Source organism: Natator depressus, chromosome 8 (assembly GCF_965152275.1).
Source record: "Natator depressus isolate rNatDep1 chromosome 8, rNatDep2.hap1, whole genome shotgun sequence".
Classification (NCBI taxonomy): domain Eukaryota; kingdom Metazoa; phylum Chordata; order Testudines; family Cheloniidae; genus Natator; species Natator depressus.
The window spans coordinates 21,222,549-21,247,499 of NC_134241.1; the positions used below are offsets into that span (position 1 = coordinate 21,222,549).

Below are 24,951 nucleotides of genomic sequence, written 5' to 3' on the forward strand. Positions count from 1 at the left end.
TAGCACAGGGTCAGGCCCCCTTCCCTACTGTACATCTGCGGCCAATCCTGGAGATAGGCATGTTATACCTTCTCCTTGAGAAACTGCCAGCTCTCCTGAACATCTGTTTCCCTTAGATTTTCTTCCCATGAGAGGCTGGTTCTGCTTCTGAGCCCCCAGTACTCCTGGGAGGCATTTTAGCCTCTCTGCCCCAAGCAAGCATACCTCCAGCTACCAGCAATCAGATGCTATGCTTCCTAGCCCAGCCCCTACAGGCCCCCACACACCTACTTTAGCTGATGTATTTTCTTCCATTTAGCAGCCTAAATGAATTTTTTATTTTACAAAAGTTGTCAGGCCCCATCCCAAGACAGACAATTCTGTTATTTTTTCATTTTGCACTGGCTCTGAACTCAGTCTCTTCAGTGCAGATGACTATCTGCTTCCGTCTCTTTTTTTCTCCTCTCCCTCCCTTTGTAAGAAAAAACATAATAAATGAAAGAAACTAAGTGAGCAAAACTGATGGCCCAGATCCTGTGACTGATGGTGAAATGAACAGGACGTTGGTAGTGGGCAAGCTAAGAGCAGTAGCGGTGTTTCTCCAATTCCGGAACATTGACGAGGCATCAAAACAAATTAAACCTACTTATTGAAAAGCTGCCAGAGGTACTTTGAAGGCTAACAAACTCTGTATTGGGTGGTGTTGGGTGACAAGACAGAGATTACACAGGTCAGATGTAATGAAATAGAAAGAGATCCAGATCCTATAAAGAGAAGGGATTTGCTCACTCTCCTGAGCTGTACACAGTTTTCCACCGCCTGTGTCAGGGGATCCCAACTGAGGTGCGTGGGAGGAGGAGGAACAATTCTGTTCCCAGGCAGAAATGAGAACTTGGGTGACTGAATGGCTCACCGGTTTGGACCACCACTGGAATATCTGTCATCCCTTGGTGCTACTCTTTGCATACATGCCCCTGCCCTCCCGTTGCAACCTATGTCATAAATGTCAGAAATACAAGGATAGCTCTACTGCTGCAACTCTTTTTTCAAAGGAGTAGCCAGGGCGCGATTGTCCTGACCCAAGTAGTTCTTCACATGGATGAAGATGAGGAATTTGTCAGTAACCGCAAAAGGGGTTCACCTACTGGTGGCCCTCGTGAGTTGGCAAAAGTGATGCCAGAAAATCTGGCTGTACAGAAATCCACTGAGGCCAAACAGCAGCAAAAGGAAGTTGCCTCTGGATGGAACCACACAACATCAAAGAGCAGTCAAGTTGCCTTGTAATTTCAAAGATTGTATAGTTAATTGAAAATATTCCATTTCTTTTGTAGGAAGAACGATGTTGCATGAGTGCTCTACAACTGTATATGTGTAAATAGTTTATAGATAAGGTGCCAGTAGATGGTGCTCAAGAATAGTCAGCATAATTCCTGGGTTATACAGAACCACTGAAACTTGTCATGTACTGGAGCTCTTAATAGCTGCCATGTAGAAATAAGCCAAGGTCATTGGTGAACAAATACCATTGCTACCTGATCTATACAAGCAGGAACAGGCCTCAAGACATGTAAGGGCAATTGCAGTGTAGGCTTCCTCCATGTTGCCTGCTTGTGTGCCTACACCCAGCTTTGCAGGGCCCACCTTTAGGGGTGAGCAGATATGTCTCTAGGCCTTCATAACTCTTCACTGCTCTGGAGAATTTGGTTCCTTTGGCAGGGCTCCTGCTTGCCAGCCCACTCCCCTATTTTGTGTCTATATATACAGTGCTGAGACATGGTCTACATGGGGTATTACATCCGACTAACTGTAAGTCATTCCCTTTAGACTTCCTTGTGTCCAGATGAACACTGTTTTCATAGCGATTTATTTGCCCTCTTAGGTCACAGTTAGTAAGCCTCCTTGGAACAGGAACAACTCCACTTTGCAGTCAGTTGGTTCACTCTAAGGCAGGGCTCTCAACCTTTTCAGACTACTGTATCCCTTTCAGGAGTCGGATTTGTTTTGTACTCCCAAGTTTCACCTCACTTAAACTACTTGCTTACAAAAACAGATAAAAAATACAAAAAAGTGTCACAGCACACTATTACTGAAAAATTGCTTACTTTTTTATTTATACCATATAATTATAAAATAAATCAATTGGAATATAAATATTATACTTACATTTCAGTTTAAAGTCTATAGAGCAGTACAAATGCATCATTGTCTGTATGAAATTTTAGTTTCTACTGACTTCGCTAGCACTTTTTATGTAGTCTGTTGTAAACCGAGGAAAATATCTAGATGAGTTGATGTACCCCCTGGAAGACCTCTGGGTACCCTCAGAGGTACACATACTCCTGGTTGAGAACCACTGCTCTAAGGTTTGTGTGGACCAATTCCTAACTACTATGCTGCTGGCAATCCTCTAGCTGGTATCCCAGGCTGCATTGCTTCACACCTGGATTGAACTTTCTTGATACCTATGCCCTTCACTGCTCCAGGATCATCTTGCCGGGATGTAACCTCTCTGTTGAAATGCTGTTGGACATCCAGGAAACGCCCTTTTAGACACCAGGCAGTGGTGAATTCACATACCCATTACAGCAGCTACGCCCACTGTGCTTCTTTATGGGCTCCTTCAGAAGTCCTGGACATGATTTCCCTCTTTGGAGACATGTATGTCCAGGCTCATCTGGATAAGGGTCACCAGAATATAGACATCTATAGAGCAGTGTCGGAGCAAATGAAGGAGAGGGGACACTCCCAGAGCTGGGTCCAGTGCTGAGTCAAAGCAAAAGGAGTTCTGGAATAAGTACCTGAAGACAAGTGGCATGAACTGGACCTTCACTTATGCCTCTGCTACTTACCCATATTATAAAGTACTGGGCCACTCAGCAATGCCATCACCGAGCCTAAAGTTACTGTGGTGGATAGCACCACAGAGAATATGACAAGCAGCAACAAGCCATGACTGCTCCCTTGACCTTGTGTATGCCAGGCTGTCTGACTAGGAGGTCATGTGTCAGGGCAGCCAGGAACCGTATGACCCGCTTGATGTGGACAACACACAAGAACCCAGCGCAGACACCCAGGCAGAAACAGCTGTGGTGGAGCGTTCTACCATCACCCTGACTGCAATTGCTGTGGAGAGGAGCTGAGCCAGGTAGCCAGGACCCTGAAGGCAGCCATCCACTTGCTGTACATGGAAGCTCTGAAGCGTAAACCGGACCAGGGTAAAGCCTTCGAACTGACCAGCAAGTGGGACGCCAGCAACCACTTCCTCGCCGGGGGCGGCTTCACCCGTTTCGCCGACTGGCGGTTCATCCACCGCGCCCGGCTCAACTGCGTCCCGCTCAACGGAGCCGTCCGCCACGGGAACTGAGACAAGCGTTGCAGGAAGTGCGGCTACTCCAACAAGACCCTGCCCCATGTCCTGTGCAGCTGCAAGCCCCGCTCCAGAGCCTGGCAGCTGTGCCACAACACCATCCAGAACCGCCTGGCGAAAGCCATCGCACCGCGCCTGGGGGAGGTCGCCATGAACTGCGCCATCCCCGGTACTGACAGCCAGTCGCGACCTGACGTGGTAGTCACCGACGAGGCCCAGAAAAAGATCATCCTCGTCGACATCACGGTCTCCTTCGAGAACAGGACCCCGGCCTTCCGAGAAGCCCAAGCTTGTAAGCTGGAAAAATACGGCCCCCTGGCCGACACCCTGAGAGCGAAGGGCTACGAGGTGCAGATGGATGCCCTGATTGTCGGAGCCCTGGGTGCTTGGGACCCCTGCAACGAGTGTGTGCTGCGGACCTGTGGGATCGGTCGATGCTACGCATGGCTCATGCGGCGCCTCATGGTCTTGGACACCATCTGATGGTCCAGGGACATCTACATCGAACACATCACCGGCCACCGACAGTACCAGGAGGTGTGAGCCGGTACGACATCGTGCATCAACTATGGGAAAGGGACTGAGAGGCTGTTTCCGTTGGACCATATGAACTGGAACCATAAACTCACTGAACATTAAATCCCACCAAATGAGGGTAGATCCATCCCCATCATCGTATCCGTTCATTATACTCCACACCTCAACATAGCCATTATATGGACAACATACCCCCATATCTCAATGTCTGTACTTTGACCGGTTAAACTTTTACCCCCAATCGGGGAGATTGCAGATTATGTATTCCTAACGCCACCCGTTCCTAAACCAAATTTCGCACCCCTTGATAATCTGTACGTTATTCCCTGAAAACAAGAAACTTCTATGCTTAATCTCTGTACCGTTTTCTTTTTACTTCAACATTATCTTAATAAAATTATTGTACTGTATTACAATACAACTGCTTAGAGGGATTTAAGCTACTTTTTCATAGTATGGGCTTTCCAGTGCTGTGCTGGATGGATCTAGGAGCTTTCTCTACCTGCTCAGCATTTAACCCCTTCCCGCCCAGCATGCTGTACATGGCATTTGCACCAAAGATGTAAAGCTTTAATTTTTAAATTCTCTACTGTATCTAATCCCATAACTACTGATCACTCTTCTTGTGTCCCAGAAACCTGCATCCCTTGCTGAGTTTTTTTCTGCTTGCTCTCCATTCACCCCTCCCCTCCCCTTTGCTCAGGATATCAGCAACACAGGGTCAAAAAAAAGGAAGCACACTGCATATAAAACATCTTTACTGTAGCCTCACAGAGATTAAAAAAATAATTAGAAAAGCTACAGTGATTCACAGTTTCATTAGTGCACTCAGCTGTTACTGAACTTTATAGAGTTGGTGAGGTAAATGCCCCAAATTCAGCTACGGAGACATTTAAAATGCAGAGGGGTTGTAAAGCACTCAAATGCATTTGGAAATAGACTAATTAAAGCAGAATTCTATTAATTTTGCAGTGCACTTTAAGCTGATCTGTAGGAGTTATGTAAGAGAACTTCAGGCACAGAAAGTGCTCTATTTTTGCTTGAATGTCACATGGCACAGAAGGTCTATTGGGGATGCTCATATAGTCAGTGGTTCCTTCTGATTTTGCGCCAACTCAGGAGAAACCATCCATTTAAATAGATCTCTTCCCTGTCTCCTAGTTTCAGAGTAGCAGCCGTGTTAGTCTGTATTCGCAAAAAGAAAAGGAGGACTTGTGGCACCTTAGAGACTAACCAATTTATTTGAGCATAAGCTTTCGTGAGCTACAGCTCACTTCATCGGATGCATTCCGTGGAAAATACAGTGGGGAGATTTATATACATAGAGAACATGAAACAATGTTACCATACACACTGTAACCAGAGTGATCTCTTAAGGTGAGCTATTACCAGCGGGGGTGAGGGGGGGAACCCTTAGTAGTGATAAGCAAGGTGGGCCATTTCCAGCAGTTGACAAGAATGTCTGAGGAACAGGGGAGGGGGGGAATAAACATGGGGAAATAGTTTTACTTTGTATAGTCTCTAAGATGCCACAAGTACTCCTTTTCTTTCTGTCGCCTAGTGACTCTCCTCAGTGTGATGTCATCTAGGGTAAAGACTGTTTGCAGAGGTGCTCATGCAATAACTAACCTGCTCCCCTGTTGCCCCCTCCCCAAAAGCCAGAAAAGATGCATGTAGGCACCCACCCTACAGCCCACAAGCAAAGAAAGTTTAATAAAAGACAGGATGCTTCCAAGCAACCATTCTACCAGTATCAAGCACCCTTAAAAACCACCCGTCTACCTACCTACTAAATGTAAAGCAGGAGGCTTACAGTGTTGGGAAGCACGTTTGAAAACATTTTGCCAACTCAAAGGGGTCCCTAGAACGGGTAGAATGCTGAGAATGGCATTCCAAAATCGTGGGAAAAGAAATATTTCATTCCTGTTAGTGTGGAGACAACCAGCAATGGGACAATAAGCACTTGTGTTTTTTCTGATTTCCCTTAGCACTTGTAACTGCGTGAAGAGGGGACTTATTGACTGCAGAAAGAAAAGGAGTACTTGTGGCACCTTAGAGACTAACAAATTTATTTGAGCATAAGCTTTCGTGAGCTACAGCTCACTTCATCGGAGGGGCTGTCAGATCTCAGAAAAAGAAAAGAAAAAAAGGTAGAGCTTATCTTTTCCAGGAAGCAGTCATTTAATCACAACAGAGGGCCATGAAGGCAGAGTTGTGGAGTGGAGGTTTTCTGAAGCATTCTCAGAATGGAGCACATGGCCCTGGAACGGGACACCATGAAGTCAGTTCAGAGGCAAACAGCTGTGATGGAGCACCATGAATTTGAACAGAGTCTCTTCTCCAGACTAAACGTTCCCTGTTCTTTCAATCTTTCCTCACAGGTCATGTTATCTGACTCACTTATTTTTGTAGCTCTTTTCTGGACTCTCCAATTTGTTCACAACTTTCTTAACTGGACGCAGCACTCCAGTCTAGAGCCCTGCTTGGGACCAGTGTGGCGCCCTGCAGGGGGACAGGGATCCCGCGATCCCACAGGACCTGCTGCCATAATAGTGGGAGCGGATGGGAGCGGGAGTAGGTATTGCAGGGTGGAACGGGAGTGGGATTAAAAACAGTGCTACTTACCAGTGCTGAGTAGAGTAGAAAAATTACATTCAGCATGTTACATACAATACTCCTGTCGATGCATCCCAAAATGACATTTGCCTTTTTCACAATAGTATCATACTGTTGACTCATATTCAATTTGTGGTCCATTGTAACCCCCAGATCCTTTTCTGTGGTACTGCTATCTAGCCAGTTACTTTCCACTTTGTATTTGTGCACTTGAGTTTTCCTTACTAAGTGCAGTGCTTTGCACTTGTCTTTACTGAATTTCATCTTGTTGATTTCAGACCAATTTTCCAATTTATCAAGATTGTTTTAAATTCTAAGCCTATCCTCCAAAGTTCTTACAATCCCTCCGAGTGTGGCGGTGCTTTCAGATTTTATAAGCATGGTCTGCACTCCATCATCCAAGTCGTTAATTAAAATGTTAAATAGTACAAGATGCAGGATAGACCCCTGTGGGATCCCATTTGATACATCCTCTCAGTTGAACAGCAAACCACTGAAAATGTTTTTTTTCAACCAGTTATGCACCCATTTTATAGTAATTTCATCTAGACCACATTTCCCTGGTCCTCAGCAGGCGGGATCAAATCTGGGACCTCTAGAGCTTAGTGCATGAGCCTCTACTGCATGAGCTAAAAGCCAACTGGCCCTTAGCTAAAGCTGTAGAGGAGACTCATTAATCTCAAGGTGGTCTCGGTGCCACTAGAGGGGACTGAACACCACCCTCAGGAGGTGTGTGGGTTACACTTACATGAGTATGTTCCACTTCAGGATGTGGTAATGCAAGTGAGGGACCTTTAATACCACCACAATGTTAGTTTAATCCTTAACCCCTAATTCTAACCCAAGCTTTAGATAGGGACATGTGATTTTGTTCCAGCTAACTATAAATCCACTCAGCCATTGTGGGTTCAAAAGTTTGACTTACATTTGAATGTGATTGGTTTTGCGATTCACCTAGAAGAGACTGGAGAAGAAGAAAGGAGGGAGAGAGAGGAAAAATTCCAGTCAAAAATACTTAGCAGAAAAGAGAGGAAAGTGAAAAACCACTATGGAGAAAATGTGGAAAGTGGAGTAGGGAGGGAGAGAAAGTTCCCATAAAGATATGTAGTGTATAGAGGGCACCTGCTGCACAAGCCTACATTTGGCAGGGTGAAAGGGGGAGTTCTTCCTTTCCTGCTACATAACTCAGGCTTCCCTTCAGCTAGAAAAACAGTTAAAAAAATTGACTTGCCCTCTTAAAAACCAAAACACACATGGGTTTAAATCACAGGGTGAAAAAGTCCATGAAATCCAACAATCACAAACACAAAAAAGAGCTCACAGGGTTCAGAGAATGCCACCCTCCTGAGGATTGCTTATGCCACTACTTTCAAACTCAGATTTGTTATCAATCTGCCGCTTCTCTCCAGGGAGGGGAAGAGGAGGCATTACAATAACTCAGACAATAGAGACTGTATAGCAATTGCAAAAGAATTCAGCTTCCACCTCTAGGGGTCACAGTGACTTCACAAACCAAGGCTTGCAGAGGCCTGCAGGGCTAGTGTCAGTAATGATGAATCTGAGTATGTGTGGTCATGTCACAGCTCCTAGAACAGCAACTGTGAATTGGACAGAGGAGAAGCTGCCCTTCTTGGTCATATTTCCAGAGTGGATGAAGTCATAGAATGTTCTCACACCAGCTTCATCTCCAGCATACAACATAGCAGGGGATGGGCTATCCCTTGAGCTCTGAGGCATTGTTTCACCAGTGCTTAAAGCCCGCTTTGGGGTGGCCTTGCCTGGTTTTATCCCACGGCAAGTGAGAAGTGGGATAGCGTTAAGCTGCCTCCAGAACTTTGCTGTTGCCAGCTGGTGCGTGCTTCACGTTCAACTTCTAGAGAATTCCACTGACAAAATCATTCATTGTATGTTGAGGCTGGGGTTGAGGAGGAAATCCTCTGAGACCCAGGGCATTTCTTCCTTCCCCACTTCAGCCTGATACACAAGTGACACATTAATAACTAAGAGACACAGACAGGTGACTTGAAAAACAAACAAGCCTGCATCACAAGATTAAGGGAAACCAACACAAATAGCCTAGGGCATCTGGCAGGTATGGGAGAAATCAGTTTGGGGAGCCTAAGAAGGTCTGTTTCTGACTCACACCAGTTCTATATCTGTGCATCCCAGAGTACATCTACCTTGTGACAAAAAAACCTGTGGCACCGAGTCTCAGAGCCTGGGTCAGCTGACTGGGGCTCAGGCTGCAGGGCTAGAAATGTTAGTGTAGATGTTTGGGCTCAGGCTGGCGCTCAGGTTCTGAAACCTTTCCCCTTCGAGGGGTCTCAGAGCCCAGGGTCCCACCCATGCCCAAACATCTACACTGGGGTTTTATAGCCCCACAACCTGAGCTCCGCAAGCCTCAGTCAGCTGATTCGGGCCAGCTCTGGGTCTTTTATTGCAGTGTAGACACAGTGACTTCATTGGAATTCTTCCTGACTTACACCACCGCTACTGAGATCAGAATCAGGCCCGTTATCCTGGCATGTGCTGTCAATATTTTTAAGGCGCTCCCACAATTTTTAATCCCTTATCTTGTGATGAATGTGTTTGCTGACAGGGGGTGAGCGAATCTGTTTGTTTTTAATAATAACTGTTTTCTTGTAGCAATGACCGACAAGAGTGGAGAATGCCTGGGGCAAACAAACAGTTCGTAAAGTGCCCTTTGGAAATGTTTATGCTTTGTTCCTGAAAAACACACTGAGTATATTGATAGCACAGCACTGTGTTAAATGGGATGATTTGAAAATCGGGGTGGCATGCTTGTGAGGAGGGGTGATCCACCCCATTTTAAAAAATATTTGGGCCTTTTGGTACAATCAAGTGCTTAGCAAGAGAAAAACATTCCTCTTCAGAAGTATGGTTCTCCTGTTAAGTCATGGCCTTCCAAAGTGAAGTTTCCAGGGAGAGGGTAACTCCAGAGACAGGGAAATCATGCCAACCCTCTTTTCAGGTTGTTGGTGGAAATTTTAGAAGGGGCTCCTACAAATTCCCACCAGCTCTTGAGAGCTTCTTCCATCACATCATTGCCATGAGCTTTCCTGCACTAGCCACCCATAAAATGACTTGTTTGCTCACTTCTAGGACTAAGCTCATGGTTTGGAAAGTCCTGAAATTTTTGACCAACCCTTTCCATTATTTGCCACTCTCAGTTGCCCTCAGTTGCCTGGGTTTAAGCTGTGGCTCTGGAAGTAACACTGGGAAAATCTGAACTCATAATAGCAGGCAGGTTTCCAGACTCAAGGGGCCAAAATCATCTTCATCCTCCCTTACACCTGGGAAACATTTGATTGAAGTAATTCAGGTGTTGGGCAAAGCATCCAGATTTCTGGGTGTTTACCAGAACCAAAGATGAATCCCAGCCATTTTGAGGCTTTACCCATCACTAGTGTCTGGGCTGTTCTCTTCTCTCATAGCTGGGGTGGCTTTAGTTCCGTTCCATTCTCTCTGCAGGCTCCTCCAACTTAGTCACAATCAGTAGTTGCCCTTTACCCCTTTGCAGCAAGGTTTGAAATAAGGGGCTGTCCATAAATTATGTAACATTTTTTTTTGGTGATTTCCAAGACCGGCCCACATTTTGTCACACTTTATAGCACTGAAGCAAACCTGCAAAATTAAGGACCTATCCACTCCCTAATGCGTTAAGTAATTTATGGACAGCCCCTAACAGAACACACATTGCATTGCCCTGGCTGAGCTGAGCAGCGGGCAAAGGGCCGTGAGCCCCTGCTAGTTGTTTGATAGCCTGGGTGGCATGGTGGTGTTAATCCCCCTCCCAGTATCTCCAAAATACAAACACCACCACACAACTGGCCCCTTTATTTGCAGTCTGAGCACAAAGGTCAAGCAGCGAATCGGCCATTGAAACTGAAATACCCTTTTGCCCCTAGAGGTGGATACTGTAGGGCAGTAGTCTCCAACCTTTTTATGCACAAGATCACTTTTTGAATTTAAGCGCAACCCGGGATCTACCCTGCCCTTTTCCAAGGCCCCACCCCTTCCCTGAGGCCCTGCGCTGCTCCCTCCATCCCCACTTCCTCTGTTGCTCACTCTCCCCCACCCTCACTCACTTTTACTGGGCTGCGGCAGGGGGTTGATGTGCAGGAGGGGGTGTGGGCTCTGGACTGGGGCCAAGGGGTTTGGAGTGTGGGAGGGAGTTTGGGTGCAGGAGGGGGTGAAGGGTGAGAGGTGGATACTGTAGGGCAGTAGTCTCCAACCTTTTTATGCACAAGATCACTTTTTGAATTTAAGTGCAATCCAGGATCTACCCTGCCCTTTTCCAAGGCCCCACCCCTTCCCTGAGGCCCTGCGCTGCTCCCTCCATCCCCACTTCCTCTGTTGCTCGCTCTCCCCCACCCTCACTCACTTTTACTGGGCTGCGGCAGGGGGTTGGTGTGCAGGAGGGGATGTGAGCTCTGGACTGGGGCCAAGGGGTTTGGAGTGTGGGAGGGAGCTTGGGTGCAGGAGGGGGTGAGGGGTGCAAGCTCTGGGAGGGATTTTGAATGCAGGAGGGGGCTCTGTGCTAGGGCAGGGGGTTGGGGTGCGGGAGGGGTGTGGGCTCCTACCGGGTGGCACTTACCTTAGGCAGCTCTCAGTTGGCGGTGCAGTGGGGCTAAGGCAGGCTCCCTGCCTGCCCCAGCCCCAGGCCGCTCCCAGCAGTGGCCAGCACATCCCTGTGGCGCGGGAGGGGGCACATTGTTACACGCACTGCCCCTCCCTGCAGGCACTACCCCCAAAGTTTCCTATTGGCCACAGTTTCCCGTTTCTGACCAATGGGAGCTGCCGGGGTGGTGCTTGCAGGCAGGAGCAGTGGGAGGAGACCCCTGTCTCCCCCCACTTCCAGGGGCCGCAGGGGTGTGCTGGCTGCTGCTGAGAGTGGCGTGGTACTGGGACAGGCAGGGAGCCTGCCTTAGCCCCACTGGGCCACTGGACTTTTAGCAGCCGGAGATCCGCATCGACTGTCAGAGGCTCCAGGGTTGACCAGTCGATCATGATCTACCAGTTGGTGACCACTGCTCTAGGACATTAATTATCAAGGCACACAAAACAGTTGCTACCTTTGCTGAACCAGCTCTGGGAGGACTTTCATTATTTTCTAGAGCAGTCAATACAGCACTTTGCCCCAGCACTAACAATTCAGACACACATGCATTAAATCAATTCATATGTGACCATTCCAGGACCCAAAACATAGTATTGGGCTTCTTTTCCTGGACAGTTTGCAAATCACTGAGTCCATGTTGAACCCAGAAGGGGCAGGAGGTTATGGAAGAAAGTCTTGGTGCAGAGACTGGCCGTGTGACATTAACAAGTGAGATTTCTGGAGTGTGTCCTCTTTCCAATTAAATTCTGCACTCTGCACACTGATTCCATACACAAGATGCTGGGCCATCATCAGAAGATATTTCCCTTCCTAGAGCATAAGTAATAAACAGTGACATCTGTAGTTCTGTTCTATGTAACCTAAGTCATATAAAATCCACCCCAAAAAGCCAGATTGGGATTCCTTCCCTCACTTTGTTTATTTGTAGCCCTTCTGTCATTCTGATGTTCTGAGACAGGCTCAGCGTAAATGGGAATCAACAGGGACTGGGTGTATGCCTGAAAAACCTGTATTGCTTTTTTTTTAATTAGCTGGGTTCAAGTTTTTCTTTTAAGCCCATGGTACAGAGAGTAGGTACAAGAGCGACCAAGATCTGAAAAATTTGATGACACAACTAGCCCTTTTCTGAAGGAAATGTATTTTCAATACAGGCTGCTTTCCCCCCGAATAATACAGAACCAGTGCCCCAGAAGGATCTTAAAAAGCAATGTATTGTATGAAGTGCAGTGCTAGTTTGGCAATAAGAAGACTCACCAGCTCCTAACCAGTAGTATCCAGTAAAGATCCCATTGAATTTTTCACAAGAGCCGTGGTGTTAGTTCCAGAACCTGCTAAGATGCCAAGTGGGCAAATTACATTCTTCCTCCCTAAAATACTAATTGCATTTTCTATTAGGTCCAGTACTGTTCGTTTCCCATAGTGCAGTGTTACTGTACACTGCTGTTCTTTGACACAGTTGTGGTTGTATTTCAGTAATGGGTGAAGTATGCCCTGTGCATAAATCTAATGTATCGTGTGCTTTAGGAGCCTATGGGATGAAGGCAGCTAGAACAATGTAAGTTATTATTTTTTTCCATTCAGCTCAAAGCAGAGAACTGAGTCCCCTTTTGGGTACTTTCCCCCCATAAATGGAAAAATGTGAAGCAAACTGTTTATCTTAATCAGCGAGTCTCGAACTTTGATTGATGTAAACCCACCCGCAAGCAGGCTGACCTCTTTTGTGGCTCAGTGCCCTGCTCGCACACAGATTTGAACAAGGGGCCAGCGATGGAGCAAATAATCCAGTAATAATAACTTGGTTCTTTAAGAGTAACTCCTCTGGCATTTGCTGGGGAAGTTAAGAACAGATAATGCTGCTTTCGTGTCACTTGACTTTTCAGGAATGTTGCCTCATAAATCCTCAGACCAGCAGTTACTCAGTATTGTTGTTCTTGCTGCTCTGAGGTACCAGAGGTGATGCTCCTGAGAAGCTGTCAGTGACAGCATGACAGACAGAGAGATAAGTTCAGAGCATGGTCGCTGTTGTGGACATATTTGTTTGGATCATGTATAATCAACACAGACTATAGCAGGATTGATGCCCAAAGGAGACCCCAGTGCTGGACTAGAAGGGGGTGCTGCAGAGCAGAGGAGGAGACTACTATTGGAATAGAAGCAGAGTCATCATGCATAGCTAGAGCTGTTGATAACGGGTTTTCCCATTCACTGGCAATTCTGAAAAACCACAGGAAAAAACCTGTTGAAAACAAATTCTTCTGTGAATTGGAAAGTTGGACAAAAAATCATTTTGAGGTCAAGTGAAATCGTTGTTTCTATTTTGAGAATTTTTTAACATTTAAATTTTTTCAGAAATAAAATTAAATGGAATTTTTTAAACAGAAAGTCATTTTCAGCTTTTGTTTAGAAAATGGCAAAATGAAACATTTGGATTTTTTTCAGAATTTTTTAAGTGGTTTTTTTTTTTGTTTTGACTGAACCGTTTTGGCAAAATCAACACAAAAAAGCAAAATGTTTGTGTCGCCGAATCTGTGTTTTTTGCTGAAAAAAAAGTTGTGTGAGAAAAATTTCATCCAGCTCTAATCTGAGGTTGAAGCACATAAACATGGATGTGCACGGGTGGCTCCAGGATTGGAACAGGTCTGCAGGGCAGAATTGTTGAGTGCAATGATGTAGGCATAAAAGGGAGATGGAAGGCTCTTGGAAGAAAAGTCAAAGAGAGCCAGATCCCAGCCCCTGCTCTGCTCCCTTTGGGCTGTTAGAACAGCCACATTTCCCCAGCAGGTATTCAGATAGCATGGCTCACTCCTTGGCATCTCCCTACACAGCACAGGGGGGAGATGCAGGTGAACAGGATGGCCTGCACTCTGCATATGTGGGTGTGGGCCACTTGTCCAGATGATCTGGGTATGTCTCAATCATTTCCCTGGTAGTGCGGGGGCCTTGGGCATTGGTGAATCTGTCCCTTCTGTTCTCTGTCTGTGGCATATAATAGTCTAGAGTCCTGTGAGCTGTAACTCTTTGGTCTACTTTCAGTTGCTGGATTTCGTGTGGAGGTGCTGGGTAGAGTGTAGTGGTCTGTGATATTCAGGAGGTCAGATTAGATTATGGGGGGGTGTCCCCCTCTGGTCTTAAAATCTATGACTCTATGCCCATCTGGGGGACAGCTACTTGGGAGCTATTACCTGCTGGTGGAGTTTAGAGCAGTTCCTAGGCTGCTCTAAACTACATTGGGGCCACAGTGAGCATAAAACCAGCTTGAGGATCAGGAAGCTTCAGTCAGCTCCCTGTTGTTTCCCCCATGTCCCATCTCTGCTGTGCCCAGAGGAGACCTGGTGCAGCAAATGGTCTGGGCCATGATGTATAGTGCAGAGGTTATAAACCACTAGATAGGTATGTAATGCACTATTCAGAGGTCTCCCCACATGGAGCTCCTGTGTATGCATGCGTACTTGTGTGTCTGTTGTGATGCTCAGAGGAAACACTCCCTTCAGTGGTTCATTTTCATTCCAAATTCAATTTGAGATGGAGCAGTGTATTTCAGGAGCGTGCCAGTGCTCCTGTGTATGAGGAAGGAGGAGTAGCATGTCCCAGCCCCGATGAGATGGGCATGTCACATGGCATTAGTGCTTCATGGAGACTAACGTTCATAGTGGTGATCTAAGCACACAGGTACCACAAAAGCTGCCAGCTACCACAATTAAAGTACTAGATAGATAGATAGATAGCATACACAGGTTTTATTATTTATGGTTCATGTATTTGTGGGTACATTTTTTTCAAGGGACATCTCAGTGCCTATGGGAGCAATTTATGGTTCCAAAATAACACAAGATCAGATCCTTGCATAGCTCTGGTCCTGGGCCCTATTCGCTCACTGCAGAACAAGAGTAGTGCCCTCTGAAGCTGAGGAGCAGTTCTCAGTGCTCTGCAGTGAGAGAAAAGGGCTTGTGGATGATAGACGTACCATGAAGAGATAGGATTTTGCTTTTTTTTTCTGGCCTCATAAATGGCTCCTGGAAACAAAGAGGGGAATAAGCGGGTGGAAGTACAAACACAGAGAACAAATACAGAGGTGTTTGTTTTCCAATGATCAGAGGCTGTTATTCCACGAATGCTGAGTCACCATTCCTGCTGGTGAGGGACAGCAGGGGAGGTTTAGACAACAGCTGGCTCTCCCGACCAGCTGGCCAGTGTCCTGGCAGAGAAGGTGAGGCCTTTAGAATTAGAGTAAATCAACGGAGTGGTGGAATCACTGGGCAGGTAATTAGGGTGAGAGGATGCTTCCCACATTTTCAAAAAGTACTTAGTCAACCTGGGGCACACTCCAGACATCACTGTACAGTGCCACGTCAGCAACATTAAGAGCCACAATCAGAAGTGGGGCTGGTGCTTGTGATCAGCCTCCGAGCCGCGGGTCTCCGTAGGCATGCACCGGGCTCTAGAGGCTGCTTGCAAGCAGGCAGCTCCTTCCCTGTGCCAAGCTGGCTCCAAGAACTACTTTGGGATAAAGTCTGAGATCTTGCCACAACGGCTGCCTTTCTTTTATTAGCTCCCTAAGCTGCTGGAAAAGACAGGAAGGTTGACTGAGCTGCTTGCAGTCCTTCCCCTCTCCTGGTTCCCTGGGTAGGCACTGGTGCTCTGCAGAATGCTGCATTCAGAACTTCCTGGGCACCAGCCCATGTTTACATCCCTCCAGAGCTTGACTGGCATGCTGCAGCACCTCAGGGACTCCCAGCTAAAGATGGCTCATCTCCCCTGACAATGCTTGCTCCAAGCTCCTGGCGTGTTTCTCAGCATTGATGAGATGCCTCAGTGCTGGGACTCACAATTTCCTCACTCAGCTAATGCAGATGTATTCAAATGTGATTAGGGCCCTTTTCTTTTATTCCAATTTGCCAGAACAGGATAATCTCCTCATTATATCTGTGTCTGCCTCGCCAGAGCACTAGTGGCAGGGCTACCGAGATAGGCGTTGTCACTGTGACAGCTTAATCTGCTTAATGCTTTAACTGCTATGGAATAATAAAGCTCCCCTGCTCGGATATGCTCTATGAAAGGTCACAGCCATCCCTGACACCCTATACAATGGCCCTGAACTGCCATGGGAGGGAAGGGGAGTGCCTGTCTCTACCAGCAGGTGTGATTCCTAGTCCTGTGCTTCTGGTAGGAAAACTTCTCACCATGCTCCCTCCTCCCTGCCCTGCAAATTTTCAGGATGACGTGTTTTGGACCTGATCCATCACTAGATGCAAGTATCACTTTAAACTGAATACCCGACCAAATTTGTCCTGCCTAAGAGGCCCAAGGGCACTGCCATTGTAGCCAAAGGCATAGTCTTTGCATCCCCATCTCGTGACACTTACACTGCGGCATGATGCCATCATGTGCTCCAAGGTCACCACACTGTGGTCTGGCAGGGTCACTTGCTGACAGTACATCATCACCACATCATGGGCCAGCCTATCACCATTGCCCTATAGCGTCGTCACATCACACCGCAGCACGGCTGCCTTGCGATGTTTTTTTTTGCAAGGCCATGACGCCTCCTGGCGCAGCATCGCTCCCTGGCAATGCTGGGTACCACACGGTTGCACACCGTTGCTCCCTTGACATACAACAGCACCGTGTCATAATACAGCATCATTGCCTTGTAATTCAGTGTCACCAGATCCCAGCACATCACCTGATGATGTTTCATGAGCCCCACGATGAATTAAAGAGCCTTGTCATTGTTTTAACTGCGAGACAAACCTATCAAACTGTAACTGAGCAATGGCAGCAGTTAAAACCAGTCCGTACTCAGGCCTGATAAGTGCAGCAGGGCTGCTGCTATGGATTTTTACCTTTGTCTGCTGTTATATACTGAGTATAGGATGCTTGAGGGTGTTAACACCTTTGCTTCTGGACAGAATGCCAGTGCTCTCTGTTGAAATCTGTGTCAGGATATCCTGCAAGGTGCCTTGCCCTGGACAGCATGAAATGAATATTTATTGAGTGCTGGGCTTATCCTATTCCATGCTGACTGACTATGTATCTCTAGGATATGCCAGAAATCTTCATTATCTGAATTATCTTCAGTAAGTAAAACTGGATGATAAGAGCTGCATCCCCCAATGTCGCTTCCTCTTCCTGATTACATGAAAATCATTGTCCCCAGCTCTACAAACATTTGTGTTCTCTCTCTGGGTTCTACCTCTCCCTGCAAAGTGAGCAGTGATGTATCATGTGGAGGATGCTGCTGTATGTATACAAATTATTTGCGTGGGGTGCGTGCATAGAGTAGCTGTCATATTACCAATAGACATGTGCGTGTTGAACAAGTGAAGGTATTTACAGTGCAGAGAAGAATCCACTGATGTGTGTGGGAAGGCCTGATGTGCAATGGTTGTGTTTGTGTGTCAGAAAGAGAGAGTGTGTGTGAGCATATTCGTTAGAGCTAGTCAGAAAATGGGATGTTTTCCTGCAGAACATCTTGATGAAAATGAAAAAAACCCTGTTTTTGTTGACATATTCCATGGAAAATTTGCTCTTTCGTCAAAAAAATGAAATTTTCCCACCAAAAAAACCCAATTTTTTCTGACTTTCATTCAACTGAAATTTTTCCATTTATGAAAACTCAGAATTTTCTGCAGGAAACAGACACTTCATAAAAAAATAGAAGCTCTGCCTTTATTTTTGCTGAGATAAAACTGTTGTGGGTGACCCATGGCTGCCTATCTTTGCTGCGGCTTTAGAAAACTCTCACTAAAAGCAGAGACAACTTGCAGTTACTCCATTCATGTGGCCTCTGCTCCATTTGCCAAGGCTCTCCAGCACTTCTCCTTTGTAATGCTGTTGCCTTTGCTTTGATCTGCCTTTGCAAAGTTTATTTTCCCAGAAGATAAGAGTAGCTGATCTGAGCTTCCAGATGAGTGGTGGAGATGGGTTTTGAGATGAACCTGGGCTCTGAACTGACCTTCTTTATCCTTCAGCCCTTCCTATCCACTTGACAACAGTGTCCTTTCTTCTCCTGACTCTAACTGCTTAGCTGCCTCCCCAAGGGACACTCTTCCAGTCCCAACCCATAGCACTATGACAGTAGAAAGAATTGTAGAACTGCAACTAAACAATAAACCACAACCCTGGAAGGAAGACGGAGGGATGCTGGATGTATCCAAGTTAGATATACCTTTACTGGGAAACCACTGGACTGGTTCAGGAGACTTCCAGGGTGAACTTGCTTTCTTAACAAGTTCCCATGGCTCCATACCAGGGAAGTATTGTCTATTGTTGGATTTCTTCCTCCTTGTATTTTATTTGCTGTTTTTTAATCTCAGAGAGGCCGATAAAGGGGATCCAGAGGATATCTGACACACCTTCCTAGTGGTCTGCAATACACAATCGTTAATTACAGTGCTAGGGGAGGTACTCTACTGGGACCATCCATGGTGAGCTACTTGCTGGCAGCATGCACTTGAATGGGGAAGTGAGACCAAAAAAGCATCCACAGGAGAGCAAGTTCCATACAGTCTGAACCTGGCCAGCCTAGTGGGAATACATGTGTCAGACCATGTTATGGGGATCTGATATGATGGCCTGAGAGGACGGGACCAGAATGGACAGACTCTGAGGAAGGTATGTGTATTACTGCAGGAACTTGATCTGGTGGTTCCTTCAGGCCTTAAACCCTATGACTCCATGGCTCTGTGCTAAGTGGAGCATAGACCTAGCAGATGCTTTAAAGATATTCATTTGTTGGAATTTGGTGCTAACGAAAGTGAGTGGCTGAGCACCCTTTTTAGAGACAAGTCCATGGAGGAGAGGTTCTGTACAAGCTTCCCATCCCCACCCTCCCATCCCCACTACCTCAACCCTCACCTTCAAGTCCCCTGCCACTCCAATCCTGACAGCCCCACAACCAGAGCTCTGCCAGCAAAGCTAACATCTCACATACAAGAGCTTCTACTAGTGCAGTCCTGGACTTCCACATACATTTGCCAAAGTGCTTCAGTCCTGCATGTTACACCCCCTCAACTGTTCCAGTCCTTTCCCAATCTGGAGCTGAGACCCATTTGCACCAAACCATTCCATGCATGGGCGGCAGGTGGGGAGGCTAGCCTCCGGCTCTTCCCCTTCTGCCCACGACCCCCTGTGCCCCTGTGGCCAGAGCCACAAGCCCCGCCCCTTGGCTGGAGGACCCCCCAGGCTAGCTAAAGCCCGGAACTCCCTTCTTCTGCCTGGAGGAGCTCTGGGCCAGCCTCAGCCTTGCCTCCCCTCCTCAGACCCAAGCTGCCCTGGGGGAAAGCGTCTCTCTGAAGACACTTTTGATATGCTCCATGCAGGTTCCGGGGTGGCTGAGGAGGCAGTATGTGCTACTCCAGCTTCCTGGGTTCCTCAGTCATCTCTCTGGAGTCCAGGGAGAAAATTCTGAGGAACCCAGGAAGCTGAAGAGCACATAGTGCCTCCTCAGCCGCCCCAGAACCTGCATGGGGTGTAATAAAGCAAAAACTTTGCTGCCAAACCCTACAACTGGCCATGATTTTCTGATGTGGTAAACTGTCCATTACGGACTAGGCTGAACCTTGTTTTCACTTCAGATGATCCAGGTCTCCTGAGCTGAGAGGCCATCAGCTAATCAGAGGTGGACAAAGTGGTTTTTGGAATCTAGAGCCTCAGGCCCTGACTAACAGAACCTGAACTTGGGAGCTGAATGTGTTTGATATTGTTCCTGAGGGGTGAGCCTGTCAGATCACAAAGCCCTCCCCAACACCCCATACTGTTTTTCTGAGGGCCCCTCCATGCCAATTCCATTTAAATCAGTTGCTGGTAACTCTCCCAACCAAACACGGCATCGAAGAGAACTACGTGACTCCAGTCTGGGAAACAACTCTTGCCTTTTTCAGTTTCTACATGTTATCTACTTCTCTGAAGGAATTCTGGGGAAATCTGTGCAATGTCAGAGCCTCAAACAACTCCCTTCAGAAGTAACCAACCTTATATTGCTGCCCACAGAATGCATGGCAGCGTCAGTGGGTTACTATAGGGGATGTGAAGAATTCAAAGGGCTGAGATGATAGAGAAGTGGGGCGATCAGACCTGCTATTAAAGAAGTTCCTTGTTCTTCATTTAAAGAAATTAAAATATCAGACAGCTGAAAAAGCAGGCTCTGGAGAGATAAGCTGCTGATTTAATATAGTTTGCTTGAGAGGCAATGATGGTGGCAGAGTTGGGGGAGGGACAGGAAAGTGTAAGTCTGTGCAATTCTGCTTTAAAGTATTATTTCTACCTTGCTTTGTAAAGAAGCCCCATTCACGCTGTGCTGCAAAGATGATATTTTCACGGGGGTTAATATCCAAATGAGACCCTGAGGAGAACATAATGTACAGTCAATTTCTGATTTTATCGGTAGGAAATGTGGTCATATTATTAGACAGCATAAGTGACTACATGTAGCTTCCTTTCAACTTCGCAGCAGCTTATGAAATGCTGGGAGGAGGGGCACAGGTGAAGACACCTTTACCTTTCACCGATTTGGCATCAGCCATAGTGAAATCTCAGGTTGGATATACCATTTGCCGCCTCCTCACCCTCATCATGGATTTTACCTCTGCCCCACAAGTGTGTCTAGACTCCAGACCGCTGAAGTAGCAAACAAGGGAGCAGCCCCCGCCATGGAAGAACTCTGCCAGCCCACCTGTGATCTCCATGCCCAAGGTGTCTCTCTGGGGCAGTATGAGTGCAATGCATTAGCAACAGGGACAGTGATTATCCCCAGTTATATCCAGGAGTACTTCCAAGAATGAGGGGAGGAGAATGGAGCACACACAGTTCATTAAATTAAACATTCCTGCAGTAGGTACCTGCGGTTGGAGGGCAGATGGGGGAAAATCAGGTCAGTGCCTTCCAGCCCACAGGGAAATTAATCTGCTATCCCCCCAAGTCCTAGAAATCTCGTTGCTTCTACCCTGAAGCATCTTAACCAGCAAGAACAGCATAAACAAGCCAGTCCAAATCTCATTAGCTCAATGCTGCTCTTTATTAGCCTAAATCGGGCTGTTTCCTTTTGAAGTCTGTCCAAGATGGATTGTATCTCTGCCTTGATGGAAAGACCATTAAGAACTCTATTCCTTGCTCGTAAATAGGAAAAAACAATGTTACTTGTTGACAAGCTGTTTTACTGGCAAACTAGCAGCCAGCATTAGGGAAACAGCTGAGAAAGCTCAAAGAGCAATGAGCAAACGTTCTGCAGTACCAATGCAGATGTTAGAGAAAATAAAGATCCCTCGCCCAACAGTGAAAACATCAGACGCCCACCAAACTCAATACAGTTCACTTTGACATCAGTTCCTATCAAGATAATGGGGCCTCTTCTATGGTCCTGATCAGTTGTGCCTGCAATGTCCTTTTGTGGGGGGGTTGCCCAGTTGTAGATTTTCCCATCATGTCCCCAGGGTAATAGGTGCAAAGAGGAGAGAAAGGAGCAGAGAGATAGAGAAGAGGGAGAGACCACAGTAGAGTCAGGGCAGAAGAGGGGAGAGCAGAAGAATGTAGGGAAGGGAATCATAACACTGAAGCCGACTAGTGGTCCATCCAATCCAGTCTCTCATCCCTGACTGTGGCTGCTAACAGGTGCACCAGAGGAAGGTGCAGTGGACAATAATGGAATAACTTGCCAAGAAGATACTTTTTTTTTTCTAATTACCATCAGTTAATGGTTGGTTTGTGCCTTGGAGTGTGAAACATTATGTCCCTTGCATTTGTTTTTAATCCCATTTAATGTAATGATGGATACTCTCCTTTTTCCCATGCAATGAGAAAGGAGAAGGAAATATATATACTGAGAGAAAGAGACATCTGTTGTAATTTTTAATAACATGTGTATATGACCATTTCAGTTGTGAAGAAACCAGTGATAGTTATGTTCCATGACACATGTCTAAGACATTTGTTATGATGGGTAACAATGATTCCCTTTTTCCCAAGCCAAGAAGAACTGAACAAAAGACCTGTGTTATAATAGGGTGTGGTGGGTTACAGTGTGTGTGATATCACCACACCTGGAACAACTGGAGACTTATGGCCTTTGGTGTCATACCATACTCAAAAGTCACGCTGGGTGTGGCTATATTAGACAGTATCATCTTTGCCCTGCCATGATTTTCTGCCTGAACACAACATGAACATAGGCTGCATGTGTGAGCAGGAATGTTATTATGATGTAATAGTTACAGGCACACTAGTTTATGCCCCAAATCTATATTTTAATGCTGACAATGTTGTTGCATGACTTTAAGAAAGTCTAATTGTTAATATTTGGATTAACTCTCCCCCTGCTGTGTCTGCACTCCTTGAAGCATCAACCAGAAAGAAAAATGAACCAAAAACAATGGTGAAACCAACCGATCCATCTTTCATTGTCCAAGCTGTAATACAAAATGTAAACAGACAGCAGAAGGAGTGAAAAGTAAACAAGATTCAGAAAATTCTTACTATTTCATGACTCTCAAGTGCTATTAGTGAACACCGATAATGCAATTGAATCTTGAAAAAGGAATTATTTTTATCTGGAGCATGTCCCTTTAAGATGCTATTCAGTGTGCTAATGCAAAGTACATTTCATTCTACTGAGGCAAAATTTCTTGCCTCAAAACAAAGATTCTCAAAATCCCCCTCAGCAACCTCTGAATTTAGATCCTAGAATACTTCTGGAAGCTGGGCTAAACCCTCTGTACCTCAAAACAGCACCCTGGAACCCCCATATTCACCACCGTGATATGATTAGAATATGCTTTGTACAAAGCATGTCTTGTGAGCTGTCATTTAAAAAGGCTTGATCTGTTGAACATTAATATTCTGTTGACGTGTATGTACTATCATTGTATGTGAAGTTACGAAGTATTGCTATGTGTGAGTTAATGAAATATGTTGTCAGGTTGGGAGACGCCCACAGCAAGACTTTCGGTGGCAACAAAGGAGCAACTGTCACTGGCCAGACAGGCATTGATGGCCCATCAAGAAGAATCCACACTCCCAGCAATTCCTCAGAGAGGGCACATATGCAATGGGCGTGACCTAACCCCCATGTCATAGCAAAGATCTCTCTAGCAGCTGGAACAAAGTATAAAAGAGGGACAGTGACGTCATCACTTGGCCTCTCTCCTCCCCCATCTCAACACCTGGAAGATCATTTGGAAGACAAAAACTTTGAACTGCGGAGATTGGTCCCAGGCTGACAGCGAATTCAGTCTGTATATTAAGAACTGTGAGCTGCCTGTAACATCTATTAGGGTGAGAAAAGCTGTTAGATTCAAATCTTGCTTAGTCTGTTAAAGTTAGAATTTGACTGCAATCTTATTTTTAGATCTTATGTAATCAACTTTGATCTCTATGCCTACCACTTATAATCACTTAAAAACTATCTTTTTGTAGCTAATTAATCTGTTTTATATTTTACCTAAACCAGTGTGTTTTTGGTTGAAGTGCTTAGAGAATCTCAGCTCAGGTTAACAAGGGTTGGTGCATGTCCACTACCCTTTATTGGAGTGGCGAACGAATTAATGAGCTTGCGCTGACCAAAGGAGTCTTGAGAAGTGTAAGGCTGGGGTGCAAGACTGGGGTCTGGGGTGATTTGCTGGTGCCTCTCTCTATAATTCATGAATAGTTGGAGAGCCTTCATGCAATTTAGCTGGGTCTCCGCATGCTGACAGCTGAGTAATCACAGTACCTGAAGGGGCTTGCTGTTTGTCACTGGCATAGCATTGTGAGAGACAGCCCAGGCTGGAGAGTTAAGGGGGCACAGCAGTCCCACAGTTTCAGGTTGTACTCCAGGGATCCCATCACACCCTCCTTTCTAGATTGTAAATGGGTGTGGACTTTTTTGTTTCTCCTGGTAGAAAGCTGTCCACAGTCCTATTCTAGGATGCACAAGGGATTCTGATGACTAGCCAAGTCCACCTGGAGAATGCCTGGCTTTCAAGGAGAAACAAAAATAGATATCACAATCAATGTTTTATTCCTTTAATGCTCTCAGATACAGGGAGGGACTCAATTGTACTATAATTTATGGAAACTCCAATTCATGTAAACTAGCATTCCTTTCCCTGTAGTTCAGTGTTCTGTGTAGAGCTACACACATATCTTCTTTTGTGCCATATGACAGTAACTTTAAGGTAATATAAAAGCTAGTGATATACTGGTGATGATGAATAGCCACAAATATGATTAGTCCTCATGAGACCTCTTTATGGACCCAGTGCTGCTACATTTAGCACTGTTGTCTGACATATGATAGCTCAGTGGTTTGAGCATTGGCCTGCTAAACCCAGGGTTGTGAGCTCAATCCTTGAGGGGGCCATTTGGGATCTGGGGCAAAAATTGGGAATTGGTCCTGCTTTGAGCAGGGGGTTGGACTAGATGACCTCCTGAGGTCCCTACCAACCCTGATATTCTATGATTCTATATTTTTCCTTAGTAGCAATGCAGTTATGGGGAAACTGCCTTAAACTAATGCTTAATTAGATCTCTTTACTAGAGAGTGAATAAATCACTCCAAGGGAACCCAGATTTTCAGCATCTGAAGCCTCAAGAAGTTGAGATCTCCCCTAACTTACTGGATCAATAAGGAGGCATCTAAGGTAAGGAGAGAGTAGGGCAAATTCTTCTCTCAGTTACGCCCACTGAAATCTGGAATAAACTTAACAAATTATTCCAGATTTACACTGGTGTGACAGAGAAATTTGGCTCAGTGTGTTTGATGGAAAAGACAATGAAGAGGAAATCTACAAGAGCACCTAGCTTTAAGGCAGGATTATTATAATATATTTTTCTTCAC

The 24,951-nt window shown here is 46.0% G+C and overlaps 1 long non-coding RNA gene across 1 annotated transcript in view; it reads left to right on the forward strand.

Annotated features, from left to right (window-relative positions):
- LOC141992036 (uncharacterized) overlaps positions 1-23,296 on the forward strand; it is a 79,200-nt gene extending 55,904 nt beyond the window's left edge. The window contains exon 3 of the long non-coding RNA XR_012640518.1: positions 23,053-23,296. This is a non-coding gene — a long non-coding RNA (uncharacterized LOC141992036). The remainder of the gene's footprint in view (positions 1-23,052) is intronic.
- Positions 23,297-24,951: the final 1,655 nt, after the last annotated feature.